The following is an 11035-nucleotide window of genomic DNA, read 5'->3' as shown; positions in this document are numbered from 1 at the left end:
CGGAAATAATTGAGAAAACATCATGGCTGCAGACCAAAAGTGGCTTCTTCAGGTGCAAGACTTGCAAGTCATGTGTACATGGGATTAATATGAAATCATACAAGGACGGGTTCAGTAACATCGAACACCGCATCACCAAAGTACTGACTTGCACGACAGAGTTTCCATTTTATATATTGCAATGCCCATGTATGTTGAGGTACGTAGGAAGCACAAAGTTAGCGGTCCACAAACGCATACTTCAACATTTGAGAGCGATAGCCAACCAGGACAACACCTATCCGGTGGCCAGGCATTTCAGAGACTTGGACCAAGGTGATAACAGGAGCCTAAAATACTATGTAATCGACGCAGTCAGTGCCAGTAGACGAGGAGGCGACAGAGAAGCCCAGCTTCGCAAGCTTGAGACGAGATACATACTACATCTTAACACTAAGCACCCAGGGGGCTGAACGTGACTGAAGATATGTTCACGTGTTTACCTTTGATCAGAGCAGTACAGAGGTTAAGATAGGCATAGAATGGATTTTATCCTAGTAAGGTAGCCGGCTGGCATTTCCTTTGTGAAATTAATTTATGATTTTAGATATTCATTCTTGGATCTACCTATGAGTCACCTCTATAGCCTATCCCCCGAATGGTCATGGTATCCCTGGCTGTGGTTACCATCTATAAGATTTGATCTGTGGTATTCCTTTAGTTACTAATGGTCAATGTGTCTCATGTAAAATTGAAAATGTCCGAAAATCCTCAATGATGATACATTGTGATTATGCTTTTAAAAATGAATGATGTACTGTTGTTGATATATGTTTATATTTTTTATAACACAATAGTAGGTTTTAAAAGTATGGTCTATCAACTTCTTTTTCGCTTCACGTTTGTTACGATATTTTAATTATGAATCAAGGACACCTTCTTTTCACTTTTATAGACCCAGTTGCACTTTACTAATAGCAGGAGGAAATTGTATGCCCATTGTTAATAAGAAATCAGTGGGAATTGGCATTATGCTGATATTGCATCTTTTCACATTGCTGCACTTAAGCACTTTAATTCAGTCTGTATTTAGTGATCCAACTCGAGCAGCTATCACCCATAGCCATGTAACCTGTTAATAGCAGGCACGGTATCACACTTTGGATTGGTTAACCAAATGAGCTTCATGAGTAGTTTGTTTACATTATGGTTATATACCACGGCATTAGTTAAGCACCTTATATACTAGAGCTAAGTGCAATAGGGCTACCATGGAACTCCCAGGTAGCGGAGTTTTTTATAATGTTTACATTACTAATTTGCACTGATAGCACATTTGCACTTTAATGGCAGTGATTACAGCCTATGTGTATCATGTTTACAGTGTGCTCTTGCCCTGGAAATAAGCAAATATATGTTTTTCATTAGATCTAGGTGCAACTAGAATCCAGTCAGATTTTTAAACATTTTATATTTAAAATTTGTTTATAATACCAAATTTGAACTAGGAGCACGCTTGCCCTTTATTTCATGCAATGATATAGCTCAGCATGAATAGTAAGAGCCAACCAATGGAGGCATTTAAGCCGTGACTGTATCTAGCTGCTAAACTTAAAGAACGACGCAGTATGTCAACTAGTTGCCAGACACCAACATGCATGAGTTATATCTTGTATCTTCATGAGAAACCCAAGACTATGATTAATGGTGATGTGATTTGCTCAATGATACACAACCGGTATAGATGCTATTTTAGCAGTAATACAGCAGATGTGTTCAGTGATTATTATTACTATTAAATACTGTTATTATCATGCCTGTTCCATATTAATGTGAACAGTGATGTCTGTACAAAGTTGGCACAATGTATAAATTTACAGTACTTTTACTCTACAAGTTGCATTGGAAAGCCAGGTCATTGAGCGTCCCACTCTTTCTTCCATGTCTATGTTGCAGTAAATCACGGGGTCTCAATTAATTGTACACTTTCCTTTTAAATGCAAGCACTGTGATTTTACTCGCTGTCATGTGAACAAGGCTCCACGTAGCCGAAACGTTATGTGACTGTTTCTGCAAGGAATACAATAAACTGCACTTATCTGGAGGTCCGTGTCCGAAGTTTCTGTTCCTGCAGGGCGGGAATCGTTGGTTGCTGAATTGAACTCGGTCTATTTTATATATATATATATATATATATATATATATATATATATATATATATATTCACTGAAAAAAACATAGGTTTCACACATGTTATAGTTAGCTGGACATTACACTCATACAAAACCATTGAAATTCCCCGTTATAGTTAGTTCAGCTAACTATAACTTGCGTGCCCGCAATGCAAACTATAACTCGCGTGCCTGCAATGCACTGCTGATGAGGTCATATATAACATCGCTCATGACATGGTCAGTGACATCACTCATGACATCACTGATGACATCTCAAATGACATCACTGATGACATCACTGATGAGATCATCCAGTGAATGTTTTTTTCTGAAATTTAAATATGTTTTCTATATGTGTATCACAAGGTCGATGGAATAATAAATGGATAAATAAATGTCTCGATGGATTTTTTAATAAAAATTATTGCATAACTGACTTATTAAGTGTATCTTACTGAATACATGTATTAGCGAGTAATTTTTAAATATATAAATATCTGTATCAGTGTCTCACTTTGTCTATAATTGGCTGCATGGGTTGGTGAGTAGCTACATGAGTGTCTATATGAGTTATTAGTTGGCTTTTTGAGTATCAGTATGAGTGTCTGTATGGTTTGGTGGGGCGTATTACTTAGAGCATAGATGCATGAATGACTGACTCATTGTTGGTATGTGTTTTGAAGACAGCATATATGCAGGACTGTATGGGTGCATGAGTGTGTGTATGGGTATGTTAGGGAGAGATTGACTGTCTCAAAAGTATCTTTATGAGTAGCTACATATGTTTTAATCTACTATATATGAGTATTGATGTATATAAGTGATTATATGTGAGAGTGAGAGATTGGAAGAGTTCCTGTATAAATAAATATGTGTTTCTGTAAGTGATTGTTTAAGAGAGTAAGTATATGTACGTTTCTATAAAAGTAAGTGTAGTGCTGTGTGTATATCCTGTATATGCAAATAAATGGATGTTTGATAGTTTATTTGCATGTGTGAGTATGTGTGTGAGCAAGTCTATGGATGAGTGTTGGTGTGTAACAGGATGTATAAGTGTATGAGTACATATGATCAGTGAGTACATGTATAAGTGACTATATAAAACTGTTGGTGAATGAGTGGATGTGTATGTAGATGGTAGAATTACTGAATAGCTTGTTGGTAAGTGGTATCGGTATCTCAATTTTTTTGAAAATTTTAGTTTCTATTTTTGAAGGTCTGTATCAAAGGTTATATTACACTGAGAGGAGGTCTGCCACTCTTTCACAAGGATGATATCATCAGTGATGTAATCAGTGATGTCATTTGAGATGTCATCAGTGATGTCATGAGTGATGTCACTGACCATGTCATGAGTGATGTTATATGTGACGTCATCAGCAGTGCATTGCGGGCACGCGAGTTATAGTTAGCCGAGCTGAAAACTCGGGTCATCTTCAATGTAACTGCGTGCCAAGAAGTCATGCGCTGCTGAAAAAGGAGAATCGAAACGATAATCCATAAGCTGCGCTCAATGTAGCCAGAGGCAGCGCTCCGTAATAACTAAGCATTCGGTTGCGCAGCAGCAACAGCCGGGACATATTGTCGGGTGCTGCAGGATGTGCATCCATTTTTAAGTAAACAAATTAATAGAAGCACACCGGCAACTAATGCGAGCATTAAGGAGAATCCACCAAAGATGCTGGAAAAAATCGAATGAAAAAACGCCGACAAGACACCAAATATAGTTTCTACAGAAGTCACAAGGCCACTGCTTATAACTTTAAAAAAGTAAGCTAACCCCCTACTCGAGGACCCATTAAAGATAGTCTAAATTAACTCCCTAAAACTCAGGGGCACGTCTGTATTTAATAAAGCTTGCGCTTCTGTGCGGGTGTTTGCTACATGAAGAAAAAATGTTTCTCTAGCAGATGTAAGAGCAACCTCTTTTTGAGGCAATGGCGCTCTTATACGGCTCATTTGCTTGACTCTGCTTTCAAGGTCGGAAACGACGGCCAGAGGGAATCATTCAGCTTCCCATGCAGAGGAGTAAACACAACTTTTTTACAGCAAACCACACGCTCAGTTACCGTAATCATGTAAGCGATGCCTGCTAACATCGCACAACAATATGCATTATTTCAAAGTAAATAACTCCTGTTTGCCAGTAAACTGAACATTGGTATGATAGCAGGTGTCGGAGTGCCTTTTTAAACTTAGGCCAAATTAGCCGCATCTTGATTACAAGAGCCATACAATTGTATGTGTCTACAAATTAAGGAGTGATCTGGTACTATTGTGCAATCCTCGCCATTCTGATAAACTTAATTTCCCTTCATCAGGCACCTGTATATAAATGGTAATAACCAAGTTTCATGGAGATAAGCACTCCCTAAAGATCCATATCTGCCTATAGCATAGTATTTTATACAAACCTCAAACTTAAACAGCCTTAAAAAGTAACATTATGATACTGTGGATACGCCACTGAATCGCATCTCCAATGAGTGACCACGTGTAACAATTCTCATAGCGCGCCTTGTGCTCTGATTTGACAGTGAGAGAGTGCTCGCACCATAGTTTGTCTGCTAATCATGCTCAGCATATGCTACAAATACGCTTTCACGTTACGCATTGCATCAAAGCTTACATATGACATCACGTACTGCACCCCGTACGCAAAAGACGCGAATGTTTTTCATTGTTTAAAAACATATTTATGTATTTAATGAACATACTAATAGAATACATTATGTAGGATACTTATGAAAATAGTTTTTTTTAAACTTTGAAAAATCGTATATTACTTTTAAAAGCAATTACACAAATCGCGGTGGAACGTCATACGAACCCACATCGTAAGCATACGCAAAGCCATGTGACTTTAAAAGAAGAGATTTCATTGGTTCATAACACTTCTTATTCCAACTGTTGAAAGTTCCGTCCCATTTTAATCATTCTACTTCCACTTTCTAAGAAGAAGCATCTCTTCTCAGAATATTGCCAAATAGAAGGAAAATTACCATAATACCAACAATGGACTCATCTTCCACCGATTCTTCAGAGGAATATTTCATTCCTGAAGAACCTCCAAAGAAGAGGAAAGAAGCTCTGATTTGCATGTTTTTTACTTTCCCTGAAAGGCAAAAAAAGGTTAATGCTCCGTTAGTAACCTGTAAAATTTGCCAAACAACTCTTTCAAGGGGTGATCCAACTTGCACCCCAAAAACTTTCCTCGAGCTGCAACACGGAGGTTGCAGGACAACCCACCTGCTGCTACACCAAGCACATCAACTGCTGCAACAGCATTTTCAGCAAGCAGTCCACACCCACAAATTGATCCTGATTTTGCTACAGTTAAAATTCTATGAATTTATTGTAATAAAGTTTTGTGTTATGGGGAACAGTCTATTGACCTGATAAAACGCAGGAAGCAGAAGCATCGCTGTCCTCGACATTAGTTTTTTTTTTTCATTCTTATGTTCCTGTTGGACACTTTTTGAGTTCCAGTTCCATTTTTTTGCTTTTAAAAAAACTTGTTCACAAAACACAAAAAAAATAGAAAACTAAAAACACAAAAAAAAACAGAATTTTAACAATCTGCTCCTAATAACCACAGGGACACAGAGATAAGAATGTGAGGATTTAATGTCACGAGCGCCGGTAACGCTACTTCCCATTGCTAGCCTCCTGGCAACCCCCGTGGCCGCCTACGTTCTAAGAATGCACTGGGCCCACGCTCAGATAAACTAGAGCGCGTTGCCACACAAATGTTTAAGAAGCTGCAGAGGTACCCCATCCCCAGGGACTCAAAAAATAACATTTGGGACTGTGTGGGGAACCCTAATACCCCCACGGTCCCAGCGAGCTCCCCGCGTCGTTCGAAAGCCGGCATTGCTTTGTCAGAGAGACCAGTTTATATGCTCCTCTCTCTAACAAAAAGCAATCTGCTTTCCTACTTAAAAAAGACAGCATATTAACTTGCTCTCTCTTTCAAATAGGAAAATGGTTTGCTGTACTAAAGTGGAAGCCCCGACCCTCCCGCCCTACCATAGCAAAGAGCAGTGTCCCGGGGGAAGGCACCCCGGGACACTGCAGGAGCCGGTGACGGACCTCCAGGGCCATCAAGAACTCCAGGAGGGAGGCCGCGCGACCCACTCCCAACATTAAAAAGACCCAAAAGATGGTGGTCCCCGCGGCTGGGGGATCCGTGACGAAACCCCAATTTTAAATAATACTGCCCCGGGAAGGTGGCGGTCCCCGGAGCATGTGGGGAGCCGTGAACCTCCCTCATACTTCAAAATAAAACCACGAGGGTGGCGTTCCCCGGGACTCGGGGGACCTTTCAACACCCCATTATAGAAAAAAAATTGCCCCCGGGAGCTAATTAAGAATAAAATGGACTTCTGTTTTTTTTTTCCTTTTCCACAGCGTACGAGTACGATACGCGTACCCCGTGGTTTAAAATAAAAAAAAAATGTTGGGGCCTAAAATCCATGTCGGACCCCCACAGCAGGCCTAGAGGGTCATCATTTTTCTACCCTGCCCCCTTTCCTTATTTTTCAACTTTGTTTTACTGTTTTCTTGTGACTCGGTGCTACAACACTTCCTGGTTTTGAGTGTTGACAGACAGTTGACAGCCAATCAGCATGCAGCTCACGCTCGTAATTGAACGGATCTTCGTCCGCGTGTAGAACTCTGTCTCTAGATATCGCTATGATTTTACTTGTAATTCCGTTCAGCCGTTCGGGCTGTAGCCCTGGCTGAAGGTCCCTATGGAAAATTGCATGGGGAAAAGACGTTTTGGGACTCCCCTTTTTCCTCGGCCCCCACTTAACAAATCACCGCCAAACTTTCAGGGTAGGAGCGAAACCAAGCAGGCCATTTTCTTGGAGAAATTTGCGAAGATTCGTCCACCGGCCCCAAAGTTATTCCACATAGAATGTTGTGGATTTCCTATGGAAACTAGGTCCTAACTATAACTACCTACTGGCGACACCAGTAGGTAATATATGTATATATATATATATATATGTATATACATATATATATATATATATATTTATTCTTGCAATAATCCAAATAAGTGCGCTTTCAGGATAAGTAGACACACAATCCAATATACCGGTGCAAATCAAGTTTATTCCACTATGCGTTTTGACTGCGTCCACAGGATTGCTCACGTGTGCTAAGTGCACAAATAAAAAAAGGCGAAATGCGTAGTCGATTAAAATTGGTTTGCATCGGTATACTGGATTGTGTGTCTATTTATCCTGAGAGAGCCCTTATTTGCATTATTGCGAGAAGATCGTCTTTGCCAGCACGCTCTGCTGGTGTGTGTGCCAACTTCCACAGGTAGATGCAAAACAACAGTTGATGGACAGAATGCAGAACAATGTCATACATTCACCTCAGTACAGAGATCTGGGTCTAAATCCATTGTTTATTTGCACTCCACACCACCCCAGTTCAGACATGGCCATATGCAAATCAGCCTTGACCCTGTGCCTCATGGGAACAGTTCAGCCCGAACTGCCAAGCCATGTCTTTCCTGGACCGGAATCAAGCATCCTAGGACCGGTTTCTGGCTATCAGCCGTCTTCAGCCAGAATAGCTTGACTCCAGTGGTGTGGAGAGCATGGGACTCACGTCTGAGCATACCCATCCCACTCGGGTTGACAAATGCAAAACAACAGTTGATGGATAGAATGCAGAACAATGTCATACTTTCACCCCAGTACAGAGATCTTGGCCTAAATAGATCGTTTTTTTGCACTCCACACCACCCCAGTTCAGACATGGCCAAATGCAAATCAGCCTTGACCCTGTGCCTCATGGGAACAGTCCAGCCCGAACTGCCAAGCCATGTCTTTCCTGGACCGGAATCAAGCATCCTAGGACCGGTTTCTGGCTATCAGCCGTCTTCAGCCAGGATAGCTTGACTCCAGTGGTGTGGAGAGCATGGGACTCACGTCTGAGCATACCCATCCCACTCGGGGTGACAAATGCAAAACAACAGTTGATGGACAGAATGCAGAACAATGTCATACATTCACCCCAGTACAGAGATCTGGGCCTAAATCCATCATTTTTTTTGCACTCCCCACCACCCCAGTTCAGACATGGCCATATGCAAATCAGCCTTGACCCTGTGCCTCATGGGAACAGTCCAGCCCTGTCTAAAAAACAGACAGGTTAAGTATTTGGAACATAGTTGCATGATCCTCTATATTACAGAATACTATCTGTCCAACAACATTTTTTTTTGACGGGTCATCTACAACTAAACAACCGGGACAGCGATGGGACCATGCTTCGCTAATCTTTTCATGCGCCTCTGGGAGGAAGAGATTTTCACAGGTCCAGACCAGATACAAGATCTATATAAGGTGCAGATGTGGCTGAGGTACATCGATGACTTGTTCATCATTTGGAAGGGTTCTAAAACCAAAGCTAAAAGGTTCATAGAGGAACTCAACAACAATTATCGCAATATACAACTCACTGGCAACATCGGTATTCACAGTGCGGAATACCTTGATGTGCGATTGGAGATCAGATAGAATAAGATTCGCACTACTTTGTTTCGCAAGAGCACGGCAGGGAACAGTATTCTGCATGCCCTTAGCAGTCACCCAGAATCACTCAAATGGAGTATCCCAATGGGGAACTGCTGAGGTTAAAAAGAAACTGCAGTAGTGAGGAAGCGTACAGACTTGAAAGCTGCAACATGATGGAGAGATTCTAGGATAAGGGATATCCAGTGTGGGTACTCAAAAAAGCCATTACCAAAGCCGTAGGGTTTAGCATAACTCAAACATTGTGTGAAAGGGAGAAGAATGTGGATGAGTTGTGTGACGACAACACCAGAGATATTATGACCTACAATACAGATGCAGACATTATAAGACATATTCTAGCACTCAACTGGAATATCCTCAAATGTGACAACAGTATAGGGGACACTATCCCAGACAGACCTAACATCACTTACAAACAGGGCAGGAGTCTTAGGGATATGTTGGTTCACAGCAACATCACTATACAGCAGGTGGTAGGAACACACAGTCTTAAAGTGTTTTTTCCTTGTGGGCACTGCAAGGCCTGCCAGAACAGCAGTTTTCACAAAGAATTTTGTACATAGAACCTACAGGAAGAAAATTACACAATTCCTCACATGTAGCACCACTATATAGAGAGCACTACATTGATGGCTAAAAGAGAATTTTAGAGCTCAAACGTGCCATCACCAATACAAATCCCAAGTATCCTGTGCACGTCACTTTCAGAATAATCATTTCTCAGACTCCTCTCTCATGAACTATTTCATATTGGAACAGGTGCAGTTGGGACACAGAGGGGGAGACAGAGTATTGAGACTACGACAGCGAGAATCTAGGTACATTGTAGATTTTCAGACCAGGATCCCTTCGGGGCTCAACCAGGATGAGGAACTTGCCATCCACCTCAAAAGAGAATGAATGTCAAATTGTACTCCCTGCTATTACTGTACCTAGATACTTTATGCTTTTCTATGACCGCTTGTTCTCTATCTCTTGATTTCTCCTGATCTATAAACAGGTGCATCATCTGCTTGCTAGTTTGTTGCAAATTAGCCAAGGACTCCCCCCCAAAAAATAAACTCACCTTAAAAAAACGTCGAGTTGTGTAGGAAAACGGCGTCCTTTAAGAGGAAACGGAAAGAATCTTCCGTTTCCTCTTAACGACGTATGACGTCACCACGAAGGATTAGAGGAAAAGCCTATGCGAAGAAAAAGCATTCCGTTGTAACGCATGCGTGGTAAAGGCATGCGTTGCAACGGAATTTGTTGTAAGATCACATATTCGCCTGAAACCATGTTTTTTTCAGTGAATTTCAAAGGTTTTTTAAATGCTAGTTTCTAACTATGACATGCTTGAAACCTATGGTTTTTTCAGTGAATTTCAAAGGTCACTGGGGTTAACTGACTCTGACTAACCAGGCCTAGAGCAAGTGCTATGCTAAAAGACACTTAGAATACAGTGAAAACACCTACATACACTAGGGAACACTATGCGTTGGGATACCCCTGTGATTAGCATGACCTCCTCTGTAAGGCTCTAGAACATAATAGGGCAGGGGGATTAAAACTACCTCTTAAAACGCACCATGGGGCGCATTTGCGCAGTGGTGAAGGGAGGGGGGCCTGAGGTGACATGTGTGCAAACACGCCCTGTGGCCGTTTGAAGTTGTGAGATTAAATCCCCTTGAATCCTGAGGGTCCCTGGGGTCTAACTAGCCCACTAGGTCCCTCCAGTAAGCACCACAGAGCTGTGTTGCAGAGAGGTGTAAAAAGGGGCATGGCCTGGACCACCTCCCTGCAACGCAGGCCTGTGGCACTTACTGGAGGTACCTGGTGGCCTAGTTGGCCTGCAGGGGCCCTCTGGATTGAAGGGGACTTAAGTCCCCAACTTAAAACGTGCCACTGGACGTGTTTGCACACATCACCTAAGGCCCTGCCCCCTTCCTTTACCACTGTGCAAAGGCACCCCGTGGCACGTTTTAAGTTGGGGGATTAAGTCCCCTTGAATCCTGAGAGTCCCTGGGGTCCAACTAGCCCACCATGAACCTCCAGTAAGCACCACAGAGCTGCGTTGCAGAGAGGTGGTTCGAGGCCATGCCCCATTTTACACCTCTCTGCAATACAACTCTGTGGCACGTACCTGGTGGGTTAGTTGTCCCCCAGGGACCCTCAGGATTCAAGGGGACTTAATTCTCCAACTTAAAACACGCCAAAGGGCGCCTTTGCACACTTGTGACATCAGGCCATGCCCCTTCCCTGCACCACTGTGAAAATGCACCCTCTGGTGCATTGAAAATTGGGGATTAAGTCCCCTTGAGTCCTTCAGTGAGTGCCACAGAA

This window comes from Lissotriton helveticus, chromosome 9 (assembly GCF_964261635.1).
Source record: "Lissotriton helveticus chromosome 9, aLisHel1.1, whole genome shotgun sequence".
In the NCBI taxonomy this organism is placed as follows: Eukaryota; Metazoa; Chordata; class Amphibia; order Caudata; family Salamandridae; genus Lissotriton; species Lissotriton helveticus.
The sequence above is the reverse complement of the archived record's forward strand: the minus strand, read 5'-3'. Positions refer to the sequence as shown.